Source organism: Thalassophryne amazonica, unplaced genomic scaffold (assembly GCF_902500255.1).
Source record: "Thalassophryne amazonica unplaced genomic scaffold, fThaAma1.1, whole genome shotgun sequence".
NCBI classification, from domain to species: Eukaryota; Metazoa; Chordata; class Actinopteri; order Batrachoidiformes; family Batrachoididae; genus Thalassophryne; species Thalassophryne amazonica.
The window spans coordinates 65,816-80,072 of NW_022986300.1; positions in this window are offsets into that span (position 1 = coordinate 65,816).

The window sequence follows — 14,257 nt, forward strand, 5'->3', positions numbered from 1 at the left end:
CCATATCTATCATAAATCCATCTCTCCATTCATTAAAACTCTTAAAGCGCATATCTCTGACAAATGAAATGTCAAATGAGCTGACTATTCTAAATAAATAAAGTATTATGAAACTATTGGTGTATTGTGTTTTATTTTTGGTGCCACATGTCCTGAGATATTAAGTCATAAACATGGAGAATTTAGGCTGATTTCACCTGCTGTTTTTAAACGCTCATGTCAGCCTGCAGGAATCGTTGGTTTCTGTGACATCACCTTAATTTTTTTACTGTTAGAATTAGGTGTTTTTCATGGGTTTGCAAGATGAATATGTGAAAATGGTGAACACGTGTGTTCTGGGAGCGTCCATCCAAAGCAGTCATGCTGTTTATTAGTTGCAGTTTTCTCATGGATAAGATTGTGAGGGGGAAAGTGGCAGCTTTTTCTAGCGCCTGCTGGAAAGACTGCAGAAATTAAGCTGCCACAGCTTCAAAAACTGATCTAAACAAGATCACTGCGCTCATAGAGGGCAAACCTCTGCAGACACGAGTTACCAATTTTGTTGGTGGAGCTAAGGATTCTATCCATTCCATTTGTGCAGGCAGGTGAACTCTAACAAAGCATGTTGCCACTCTCAAAAGTGTAGAACTGGCCGTGTTTGTGGTTTATGCCACATTGTATCATGTGAAGCTAAACTACGTGGGGAGCCGGTGAGCCACAGAGGAATGCTGCACATTTGTTTATAAACTGTGATCATGGAGAGTTGGAGAACATGACAATGGGTGTCAGCTGTTCCTGCTGTTGTGATCTTAGTGGGAGAGTTGTGATGTGGACCACCTCCCAGCCGAATGTGTGAAGAGACGTGGATGTTTACCATGGACTGTTTACTGTGGATGGACAAATGACAGACAGCTGAACAATAATGCTACATGGCTCTGTGTGAACACAGCAGCAGTAAAATCAGCAATGCACCTTTCAGGTTATGTTTTTATTACTATTTATTATGTATTTTTTACAGTATTTATTACATTTTTTACTGAATACACCGCAAGTTACAAAGAGGTAGAGAAGGACATATGTTGATCTTCAATTTACAAGCATTTGACTTGAAAACCAAATTAAAGCCATATTACATTTTGAAGACAAAAAGTGGCCTTATTGAGTGTGTGTACTGCATAAATCATGAAGTAAACATGAGGTGGACGAACTGGCCGTAAGTGAAGTGACCCTACGGCAGGTAAAAGTTGGCTCCTAAGGTTACGTAATATCTCTGGATCAAAATGGATGTGAATCTGTTTTGCCTTTTTGAGATGCACTCCATCAGCTCTATCAGGGCCCACACAAGTTAAAGTGCTTATCACCAGTAAATAAAATGTCAAATGAGCTGACTATTTTAAGTAAATAAAGAATTATGAAAATGTTGATGTAATGTGTTTTATATTTGGTGCCATATCCCCTGAGAAATTAAGCCATAAACATGGGAATTTAGCCTGATTTCACCTGCTGCTAATAAACATTCAGAAACATGAACCTCTCAGAAAACTGGGCTTTGATGACATCATATGAACCATCCCTTAGTTATGCTGCTATAGACGTAGACTGCTGGGGGGTTCCCATGATGCACTGTTTCTTTCTCTTTTTGCTCTGTATGCACCACTCTGCATTTAATCATTAGTGATCGATCTCTGCTCCCCTCCACAGCATGTCTTTTTCCTGGTTCTCTCCCTCAGCCCCAACCAGTCCCAGCAGAAGACTGCCCCTCCCTGAGCCTGGTTCTGCTGGAGGTTTCTTCCTGTTAAAAGGGAGTTTTTCCTTCCCACTGTAGCCAAGTGCTTGCTCACAGGGGGTCGTTTTGACCGTTGGGGTTTTACATAATTATTGTATGGCCTTGCCTTACAATATAAAGCGCCTTGGGGCAACTGTTTGTTGTGATTTGGCGCTATATAAAAAAAATTGATTGATTGATGATTGATTGATATACAGTGAGAAAAATAAGTATTCGATCCACTGTTGATTTTGTAAGTTTTCCCACCTACAAAGAATGGAGAAGTCTGTAATTTTTATTGTCGGTACATTTCAGCTGTCAGAGACAGAATCTAAAAAAAAAAAAAAAAAAAAAAAAAAAAAAAAAAAAAAATCACATTGTATGATTTTTAAATAATTAATTTAGATTTTATTGCATGAATGAAATATTTGATCAGTGACCAACAAGCAAGAATTCTGGCTCTCACAGATCTGTTAATTTTTCTTTAAGAAGCTCTCCTATTCTACACTCTTTTCCTGTATTAATTGCACCTGTTTGAACTCGTTACCTGTATAAAAAAACACCTGTTCATACACTCAATCAATCACACTCAAACCTATCCACCATGGTCAAGACCAAAGAACTGTCTAAGGACACAAAGGACAAAATTGTAGACCTGCACAAGGCTTGGATGGGCTACAGGACAACAGGCAAGCAGCTTGGTGAGAAGACAACAACTGTTGGTGTAATTATTACAAAATGGAAGGATCACAAGATGACTGTCAATCTTCCTCAGTCTGGGGCTCCATGCAAGATCTCGCCTCGTGGGGTAAGGATGATTCTGAGAAAGCCCATAACTACATGGGAGGACCTGGTCAATGACCTGAAGACAGCTGGGACCACAGTCACAAAGATTACAATTAATAACACACTACACCGTCATGGTTTAAAATCCTGCATGGCACACAAGGCCCCCTGCTCACGCCAGCACGTCCAGGCCCGTTTGAAGTTCACCAGTGACCATCTGGATGATATTGAGGAGGCATGGGAGAAGGTCATGTGGTCAGATGAGACCAAAATAGAGCTTTTTGGTATCAACTCCACTCGCCATGCTTGGAGCATGAGAACAACCCCAAGAACACCATTCCAACCACGAAGCATGGGGGTGGAAACATCATTTATGGGGGTGCTTTTCTGCAAAGGGGACATGACGACTGCACCATTGTGAAGGGAGGATGGGTTGGGTCATGTATCCCAAGATTTTGGCAAACAAGCTCCTTCCCTCAGTAAGAGCATTGAAGATGGGTTGTGGCTGGGTCTTCCAGCATGACAATGACCCCAAACACACAGCCAGGACAACTAAAGCGTGGCTCTATAAGAAGCATTTCAAGGTCCTGGAGTGGCCGAGCCAGTCTCCAGACCTGAACCCAATAGAAAATCTTTGGAGGGAGCTGAAGCTTGAAACTTGAAAAATCTGGAGAAGATCTGTATGGAGGAGTGGACCAAAATCCCTGCTGCAGTGTGTGCAAACTTGGTCAAGAACTACAGGAAACGTCTGACTTCTGTAACTGCAAACAAAGGTTTCTGTACCAAATATTAAGGTCTGTTTTTCTATTGTAACAAATTCTCATTTCATGTGATAAAATGCAAATTCCATATTTAAAAATCGTGATTTTCAGATTTTTTTTTGGGGGGGGGGGGGGATCTGTCTCTCACAGTTGAAGTGTACCTATGATAAAAGTTACAGAAGTCTCCATTCTTTGTAGGTGGGAAAACTTGCAATATCGACGGTAGATAGATAGATGGTTCAGGGTCACCTGATCCAGCCCTAACTATAAGCTTTACGAAAAAGGAAAGTTTTAAGCCTAATCTTAAAAGTAGAGAGGGTGTCTGTCTCCCTGATCTGAATTGGGAGCTGGTTCCACAGGAGAGGAGCCTGAAAGCTGAAGGCTCTGCCTCCCATTCTACTCTTACAAACCCTAGGAACTACAAGTAAGCCTGCAGTCTGAGAGCGAAGCGCTCTATTGGGGTGATATGGTACTACGAGGTCCCTAAGATAAGATGGGACCTGATTATTCAAAACCTTATAAGTAAGAAGAAGAATTTTAAATTCTATTCTAGAATTACCAGGAAGCCAATGAAGAGAGGCCAATATGGGTGAGATATGCTCTCTCCATCTAGTCCCCGTTAGTACTCTAGCTGCAGCATTTTGAATTAACTGAAGGCTTTTTAGGGAACTTTTAGGACAACCTGATAATAATGAATTACAATAGTCCAGCCTAGAGGAAATAAATGCATGAATTAGTTTTTCAGCATCACTCTGAGACAAGACCTTTCTAATTTTAGAGATATTGCGTAAATGCAAAAAAGCAGACCTACATATTTGTTTAATATGCGCTTTGAATGACATATCCTGATCAAAAATGACTCCAAGATTTCTCACAGTATTACTAGAGGTCAGGGTAATGCCATCCAGAGTAAGGATCTGGTTAGACACCATGTTTCTAAGATTTGCGGGGCCAAGTACAATAACTTCAGTTTTATCTGAGTTTAAAAGCAGGAAATTAGAGGTCATCCATGTCTTTATGTCTGTAAGACAATCCTGCAGTTTAGCTAACTGGTGTGTGTCCTCTGGCTTCATGGATAGATAAAGCTGGGTATCATCTGCGTAACAATGAAAATTTAAGCAATACCGTCTAATAATACTGCCTAAGGGAAACATATATAAAGTGAATAAAATTGGTCCTAGCACAGAACCTTGTGGAACTCCATAATTAACTTTAGTCTGTGAAGAAGATTCCCCATTTACATGAACAAATTGTAATCTATTAGACAAATATGATTCAAACCACCGCAGCGCAGTGCCTTTAATACCTATGGCGTGCTCTAATCTCTGTAATAAAATTTTATGGTCAACAGTATCAAAAGCAGCACTGAGGTCTAACAGAACAAGCACAGAGATGAGTCCACTGTCCGAGGCCATAAGAAGATCATTTGTAACCTTCACTAATGCTGTTTCTGTACTATGATGAATTCTAAAACCTGACTGAAACTCTTCAAATAGACCATTCCTCTGCAGATGATCAGTTAGCTGTTTTACAACTACCCTTTCAAGAATTTTTGAGAGAAAAGGAAGGTTGGAGATTGGCCTATAATTAGCTAAGATAGCTGGGTCAAGTGATGGCTTTTTAAGTAATGGTTTAATTACTGCCACCTTAAAAGCCTGTGGTACATAGCCAACTAACAAAGATAGATTGATCATATTTAAGATCGAAGCATTAAATAATGGTAGAGCTTCCTTGAGCAGCCTGGTAGGAATGGGGTCTAATAGACATGTTGATGGTTTGGATGAAGTAACTAATGAAAATAACTCAGACAGAACAATCGAAGAGAAAGAGTCTAACCAAATACCGGCATCACTGAAAGCAGCCAAAGATAACGATATGTCTTTGGGATGGTTATGAGTAATTTTTTCTCTAATAGTTAAAATTTTGTTAGCAAAGAAAGTCATGAAGTCATTACTAGTTAAAGTTAATGGAATACTCAGCTCAATAGAGCTCTGACTCATTGTCAGCCTGGCTACAGTGCTGAAAAGAAACCTGGGGTTGTTCTTATTTTCTTCAATTAGTGATGAGTAGAAAGATGTCCTAGCTTTATGGAGGGCTTTTTATAGAGCAACAGACTCTTTTTCCAGGCTAAGTGAAGATCTTCTAAATTAGTGAGACGCCATTTCCTCTCCAACTTACGGGTTATCTGCTTTAAGCTACGAGTTTGTGAGTTATACCACGGAGTCAGGCACTTCTGATTTAAAGCTCTCTTTTTCAGAGGAGCTACAGCATCCAAAGTTGTCTTCAATGAGGATGTAAAACTATTGACGAGATACTCTATCTCACTTACAGAGTTTAGGTAGCTACTCTGCACTGTGTTGGTATATGGCATTAGAGAACATAAAGAAGGAATCATATCCTTAAACCTAGTTACAGCACTTTCTGAAAGACTTCTAGTGTAATGAAACTTATTCCCCACTGCTGGGTAGTCCATCAGAGTAAATGTAAATGTTATTAAGAAATGATCAGACAGAAGGGAGTTTTCAGGGAATACTGTTAAGTCTTCTATTTCCATACCATAAGTCAGAACAAGATCTAAGATATGATTAAAGTGGTGGGTGGACTCATTTACATTTTGAGCAAAGCCAATAGAGTCTAATAATAGATTAAATGCAGTGTTGAGGCTGTCATTCTCAGCATCTGTGTGGATGTTAAAATCGCCCACTATAATTATCTTATCTGAGCTAAGCACTAAGTCAGACAAAAGGTCTGAAAATTCACAGAGAAACTCACAGTAACGACCAGGTGGACGATAGATAATAACAAATAAAACTGGTTTTTGGGACTTCCAATTTGGATGGACAAGACTACGAGTCAAGCTTTCAAATGAATTAAAGCTCTGTCTGGGTTTTTGATTAATTAATAAGCTGGAATGGAAGATTGCTGCTAATCCTCCGCCTCGGCCCGTGCTACGAGCATTCTGACAGTTAGTGTGACTCGGGGGTGTTGACTCATTTAAACTAACATATTCATCCTGCTGTAACCAGGTTTCTGTAAGGCAGAATAAATCAATATGTTGATCAATTATTATATCATTTACCAACAGGGACTTAGAAGAGAGAGACCTAATGTTTAATAGACCACATTTAACTGTTTTAGTCTGTGGTGCAGTTGAAGGTGTTATATTATTTTTTCTTTTTGAATTTTTATGCTTAAATAGATTTTTGCTGGTTATTGGTGGTCTGGGAGCAGACACCGTCTCTACGGGGATGGGGCAATTAGGGGATGGCAGGGGGAGAGAAGCTGCAGAGAGGTGTGTAAGACTACAACTCTGCTTCCTGGTCCCAACCCTGGACAGTCACGGTTTGGAGGATTTAAGAAAATTGGCCAGATTTCTAGAAATGAGAGCTGCTCCATCCAAAGTGGGATGGATGCCGTCTCTCCTAACAAGACCAGGTTTTCCCCAGAAGCTTTGCCAATTATCTATGAAGCCCACCTCATTTTTTGGACACCACTCAGACAGCCAGCAATTCAAGGAGAACATGCGGCTAAACATGTCACTCCCGGTCCGATTGGGGAGGGGCCCAGAGAAAACTACAGAGTCCGACATTGTTTTTGCAAAGTTACACACCGATTCAATGTTAATTTTAGTGACCTCCGATTGGCGTAACCGGGTGTCATTACTGCCGACGTGAATTACAATCTTACCAAATTTACGCTTAGCCTTAGCCAGCAGTTTCAAATTTCCTTCAATGTCGCCTGCTCTGGCCCCCGGAAGACAATTGACTATGGTTGCTGGTGTCGCTAACTTCACATTTCTCAAAACAGAGTCGCCAGTGTGTCGGCGAGTGTGTCGTCGAGTGGGGAAAAACGGTTAGAAATGTGAACGGGTTTGCGGTGTACATGGGGCTTCTGTTTAGAACTACGCTTCCTCCTCACAGTCACCCAGTCGGCCTGGTTTCTCGGCTGCTCGGGATCTGCCAGAGGGGAACTAACGGCGGCTAAGCTACCTTGGTCCGCACCGACTATTGGGGCCTGGCTAGCTGTAGAATTTTCCACAGTGCGGAGCCGAGTCTCCAATTCGCCCAGCCTGGCCTCCAAAGCTATGAATAAGCTACACTTATTACAAGTACCGTTACTGCTAAAGGAGGCCGAGGAATAACTAAACATTTCACAGCCAGAGCAGAAAAGTGTGGGAGAGACAGGAGAAGCCGCCATGCTAAATCGGCTAAGAGCTAGTAGCTGCGCTAAGCTAGCGGATTCCTAAAAACACGCAAAGTGAATAATGTGTAAATAATTTAGAGGTGATTCAGCAGAAGGAGTGCTTTAGTTAAGGCACGTGAAGATTACACTGGGAAACAAATCGTTATCTAGATAACTAGATCAATCTAACTGCGCAGATTAAACAGCTAACAGATACAGCAAAACACTGCTGTGCTCCGGAACAGGAAGTGATACAATACCGCAGTGAGAGCCAACCACCAGTAGAGGCAAGCAAGAGCAAGAGCGTAATCTTGGCATTACAGTGATACTACTTGTCGGGTAGTATTTTAACTTGATTGTGCTTTTATAGGAGCTTCAGCGGTGCTGTGTGGTGCAAAGCTCGTAGTTCCTCATAGCGAAACTGTCCACGCTGAGTGACAACACAAAGTAGTTAAAAATAATCGAGGGCCACTTTTTCATATCATCTTCAACTGTGTGGGTGAGTCAGAGTCGATCCCTTTGAGCTTTTAAAAAAGGTTTTTGTTTCTATCCATGTAATATCTTCCGTTGTTCTATACTGAAAACAGCGCACACCTGAAGTCCTAATCCAAAACGGAAATGCCTCTGCTGTAAAAGTGGGTGGGGCTGAATAAGGTGAATAGCAAAGTGGGCGACTTTGATCCTGCATGTCAGGGTGAGGCTGTTTGTTTTTTGTTTTTTTCCCTTGATGATGTTTGAATGCACTTCCTGCCTCAATTACATATTACCATTGCATTAATACACTTAAAAAAAAAATCTGAGCTAAAATATGGTAAATAACGACGGAATTTGAAGAGAAAGCTTATTTAATATTGATAACATTGTCTGTCCATGTAGCAAGATCACTTAAAATAAGTTGTTCCCAGACTTACTTACGCCACAGGAAAAATTCTTGGGACACAGACGTTGGACAAGTTCAAAGATGGTTAACCTTGATGTATTTTAAGAGGTATTTTAAGAGGCTAAAAAGTCACATTCTTTTTCAATCTGATCCGTTTTGTATTTGAGTGACGCGGGTGACACCCAATCAGAGTAGAGCTGCACCATGACATCAGTAGCTGGTCTCTTCAAAAATGCTTGTTTTGTGTGTTTATATTCATGTTACTCATATATTATGGAAATGTTAGCAAGAAATAAACACTTCTATAACTGAAAACGCTGTTTTTGTAACCTGATATCACCTCAAGAAGGATTTACAAACTATTTTGCAGACATTAGTGTGATGACATCACAATCTGCTAGCTAGGTGTAAACTCAGTTTCATTTGTGTGTAAATATAACCTCTTTGTCATATATTATGTAAACACTTGCCAGAATTAAACACTTCTAAAACTGAAAATGCTGTTTTTGGAACATAATAACACCCCAGGAGTGATTTATAAGACATTTACCGGACATTAGCATGTGCGCTAACGTTCTCTAAATCAAAACTAACTTGCTATGAGTTAAATCTGTCTGATTAATATCTGCAAACACACAGAGGGTGAGTTACAAATATTTTTTGATTTTAGCATTGAGTTATTTTTATAATTTACACACAATACTTTGGTGTGTATTTATTTCAGTTAAATCATTTTTTAGTTTACCTGTTTGATTTGTAATCTGTTGACAGACACTGAAGGAGTTAAAAGTTGCTTTCTGCTTGAAAACGTGTCGTCAAGCTGCTGGTTTGTGTGTTTATGAAGTAAAATTCAGTCTGTGCTCTCAGAAAGTCAGTGAGTTGCTCAAATGTTAGGAGAGGAGTTGTTGTCTGGTTACCAAGGAGACATTATGCTGCATTCAAAACTGTCAGGATTTTGGTGATTCCAACCTCTGGCTCTGGGAAAATGCCTTGAATGCTCCATCGGACCAGAATTTTCACTTGTGACACACAGCAGTGATAGATGCATTTTTGATTAGTGTTGAAAATGCATAATTTTTAACAAAATATTACTGCTGTATGTAATATTTTTACATTCTATGTACGAGGTCTCTTAGATAATAAACCGACCCTTTTATTTTTTTTTTTAACTATATGGATTTGAATGACATGCAATTACACCAATCATGCTTGAACCCTTGTGCGCATGCGTGAGTTTTTTCACGTGTGTCGGTGACGTCATTTCCCTGTGGGCAGGCCTTGAGTGAGATGTGGTCCCGCCCTCTCGGCTGAATTCCTTTGTTTCACACGCTGCTCGAGACGGCGCGCGTTGCTTTATCAAAATTTTTTCTGGACCTGTGAGGAATATCCGAGTGGACACTATTCGAGAAATTAAGCTGGTTTTCTGTGAAAAGTTTAACGGCTGATGAGAGATTATGGGGTGTTTCTGTCGGTGTAAGGACTTCCCACGGAGCGGGACGTCCTGCAGCGCTTCCAGGCGCTGTCGTCGGCCTGTTTCGAGCTGATAACATCCTAATTTAAGGCTTAATTCACCCAGGACATCGTGAGAGAACAGAGAAGATTCAGAAGAGGCCGGCATGAGGAATTTATGCGGACATTCCACTGTTTAAGGACATTATTTTAATGAAAGACGTACACGCAAATTCGCCGAGTCGTTTCCGTGACGACTCGGCAAATCTGTGCGCGCCGCGACAGGAAAAACACCTCCATGTTGAAAACCATTTGTAGAATTCAGGCGGCTTTTAATGGCTTTCAACAAGTGAGTAACTGAGAAATTGTTTAACAGCTTGGGCATGTTCCAACTTGCCCGTTAAGATTTCCAACGGAGGTGTTTTTCCTGCCACGACCCCCCGCGGTCGGGTCCAGCCCGACATGCGACTCTGCCCGCACGTTCTTTCATTACAAAATGACCGTTAACAATGGAATGTCCGAATAAACTCCTCATGACGACTTCTTCTGAAAGTTCTCTGTTCTCTGACGACTTACTGCGTCAACAGAGCCTGAAATGTGGAAGTTTTCAACTTGAAACGGCGAGACGCTGCCGCCTCGAAGCGCAGATCGCCGTCAGGCGCCGTGGACCGTCCTTACGGCGACACTACCAGACCAAAATCTCTCATCTGCCGTTAAAATTTTTACCGAAAACCAGCTGAATTTATTGAATGGTGTCCACTCAGTTGTGCCTTACAGTTTTGAAAAAATTTTTATCAAACAAAGCAACAGTCTCTGAGCCATTCCTAGACAATGAAAAAAATCGACGAGCGGGTGGACGACTCCTCACTCAAAGACTGCCCACAGGCGAATGACGTAACCGACAGGTGTGAAAAAACTCTTGCATGCCCACGAGGGTTCAAGCATGTCTGATGTAATCACACGTGATTCAAATCCATATGGTTTTTGAAAAAATAATAAGGTCGGATACTTTTCTAATAGACCTCGTATATTTACTCTAGTTACCAGCACCACACATCAGCAAAAAGTCATTGACGGTAACATTTAGCCATTAATTCTTGAAAGGGTAGTTGTAAACAGCTAACTGATCATCTGCAGAGGAATGGTCTATTTGAAGAGTTTCAGTCAGGTTTTAGAATTCATCATAGTACAGAAACAGCATTAGTGAAGGTTACAAATGATCTTCTTATGGCCTCAGACAGTGGACTCATCTCTGTGCTTGTTCTGTTAGACCTCAGTGCTGCTTTTGATACTGTTGACCATAAAATTTTATTACAGAGATTAGAGCATGCCATAGGTATTAAAGGCACTGCGCTGCGGTGGTTTGAATCATATTTATCTAATAGATTACAATTTGTTCATGTAAATGGGGAATCTTCTTCACAGACTAAGGTTAATTATGGAGTTCCACAAGGTTCTGTGCTAGGATCAATTTTATTCACTTTATACATGCTTCCCTTAGGCAGTATTATTAGACGGTATTGCTTAAATTTTCATTGTTACACAGATGATACCCAGCGTTATCTATCCATGAAGCCAGAGGACACACACCAATTAGCTAAACTGCAGGATTGTCTTACAGACATAAAGACATGGATGACCTCTAATTTCCTGCTTTTAAACTCAGATAAAACTGAAGTTATTGTACTTGGCCCCACAAATCTTAGAAACATGGTGTCTAACCAGATCCTTACTCTGGATGGCATTACCCTGACCTCTAGTAATACTGTGAGAAATCTTGGAGTCATTTTTGATCAGGATATGTCATTCAAAGCGCATATTAAACAAATATGTAGGACTGCTTTTTTGCATTTACGCAATATCTCTAAAATTAGAAAGGTCTTGTCTCAGAGTGATGCTGAAAAACTAATTCATGCATTTATTTCCTCTAGGCTGGACTATTGTAATTCATTATTATCAGGTTGTCCATTTTTTTCTGACACGCTGCGTGGAGCTCTCCAAATGAGGTGTTTGTGAGAGGGTTTATTTCGTGCTGTGTAAAACACCTTGCACACCCGTGGTAAAAACATCCGAGAAACTCCCACACTTTTATCCGGCCGTCAATCTGAGCATACCCATCAACATAATAACCTCCTATTTTTTTCTCGCCCCTGTTTAGAGCGTGATCGATGATAATGTTTTGCGTCTCAGCAACCCATTCTAACCATTGCACGGCCACGTCCGAATATTTTTTATGCCTCGTTCTATAATTGTCGGCGGAGGGGATCGCCAACGTTTTTGGAGCAAGAAAGTTAGTTTGGAAGACTTTCATACACGCCGAGGCGATTGTAACGCAGGTAAAAGGATCCACGAGTGTTTCAGCGATGAATTCAGACATAAATTTGGAGCAGGCTGCAGCCAAGATTTTTGTATCGTTATCACAATACATAACGGCCTCGGCTTTAAAATCGAAAATTGCGTTTTTTTTCCGCACGTACCACGCGTTAAATTCCTCTCTTTCTCCCTCTGACATATTTGCGACCCCGTAAGCCGCTGAGTCAGGGTACGGACCGACATAGTTCAGATTTTTTTCTGAACTGAACAGGTGCGGAAAGTAACCTTTGCGGATGATTTCGTCTTTCAGCCGGATCCCCAGGGCTTTAGGCATCTGAGATAAGCGCATTGTAAGGAAAGATAACGAATCTATATATTTCTGTTTAAAGGCGGCGTCTGTCATGAGTAATAGTTTACTCCCGGTCATAATCACAGCGGGGGTTACGCCCTGCTGGACTAAATACTTTAGAAGCAAATAGCCGTCAAAACCTTTTGAGTTGTGAGCGATGAACACGTATTCTTTGAATTTTCTCGTTCTAAAATGTTTAAAGAAGCGGGCTACGCAGTCTGTCCCCCATGCGCTCCAAAAATCACCCGTCTTTGTTACAGCGCTGACGTAAAACGGTACGTGTTCCCCGTTATTATCGACATACGTTTCAAAATCATAAAAAACATATTTCTCTGAATGCGTCTCTTCAGCTTTGAGCGGGGTCATATAGCAGAGGTGACCCTCGCTCGGCTCCTGGAGAGCCTCGCCGCATATATGACACCTCTTCTGCTTACACACGTGCGGAGCGATGTTTTTAGAAAACGCTATGTAATACTCACGTTTACATCGAGAGCATTTTTTTCTGTTATCACACACATTAACGAACTTACCGGCGGAAGGACGATACTTCGGCTGTTTATGCAGGCTGTAACAGGTGGGAGAGCGACACTCCTTGTTACATTCGCTGCAGAATACAGGGTTATTTTTCTCGTAACACTGCGTGGATTCACAAATTTTACAATATGACGGACAATTATGGGAGGCGTGGTTATTGTACCCCTCAAAGCAAAACTTACATACATATTTCACTCCCAAAAATCTCTTTAAATCGATGATTCCGTAAAAATGATTATTAAACAGAAAAACGAAAAGAGTTTTCTGCTGCGCCGGTATTCCTGTCTGGAATTTTGTCAGCTTTCTCTCCCCTTCGGCTCTGAAAAACACCACAATTTTACAACCCAGAGCGTTTTCAAATTTTCCCACCTGCTCTAAAGATACCGGCGTAGCTTCCGTTAATCCGACACTATTTTGTAACGCCAGCCCACGCTGCTCCGCCTCGTGCGTACTCAGATGAGGATTCAATAACTGAACGAGGTTTATTGCGAAACATAAACTGTTGTCAGGATTATACACGATATTAAGGCATTTGGATTTTTTCCTCAGAACCTCGTGATGGAGGAGGTCATCTATTCTGCGCTTCCCCGCGCCGTTCTGGTTGCGGATGACTTGAACCACTAATTCCAGAGACTCGTCGGCTAAAACGTTGGAATTCGATTGTATCAATCGTTCTAACAGATTTTGGAAGCCCGTCACATCGCCAGCGTCGTTATATGAGCTGATCAAAGCGGCCTCGTTGTAGACTAAGTCCCCACGAATCTCCATTTGGATAAAGTCCCCGGCCCTGGCGTGTGTTAAAGCCTTTTCGACCGAGTTATGAAGAGCCCCTACGACGTTACGGTAAAATTCCGCGTAGTCGGGAATTTCGTCGGCGCGCTGGAAATTGAGAGGCAGCCTGATTTCGATATTGTTAAAAGCAGGTCTCCTGATGACGTTAGCAGCCCCACCACCCGTCATGGGAGAGTGTCGGCTGGGTCCCGGTCGTGCATCATCCCCGTCTTCCATCAAAACAGAGATCGCCGCGTTTATCGGGGTTAAACGAGCTCTGTTTAAAATCTCTTCTCCGCGCGCATTGCGCGGGGAGGGACTTCTTAAAGGTGAAAAAGCGCGAGCGTCGTTAGGCGTTTGATTTAATTCATCCACCGCGGATTGGACGTGAGGATTAACTTCACACGCGAGGAGGTTTACGGCGTTATTTAACGGAGTCAGGCGTACCTGGTTCAACGCCGCGGGACCGGCCTCGTCTGGAGGTGGGG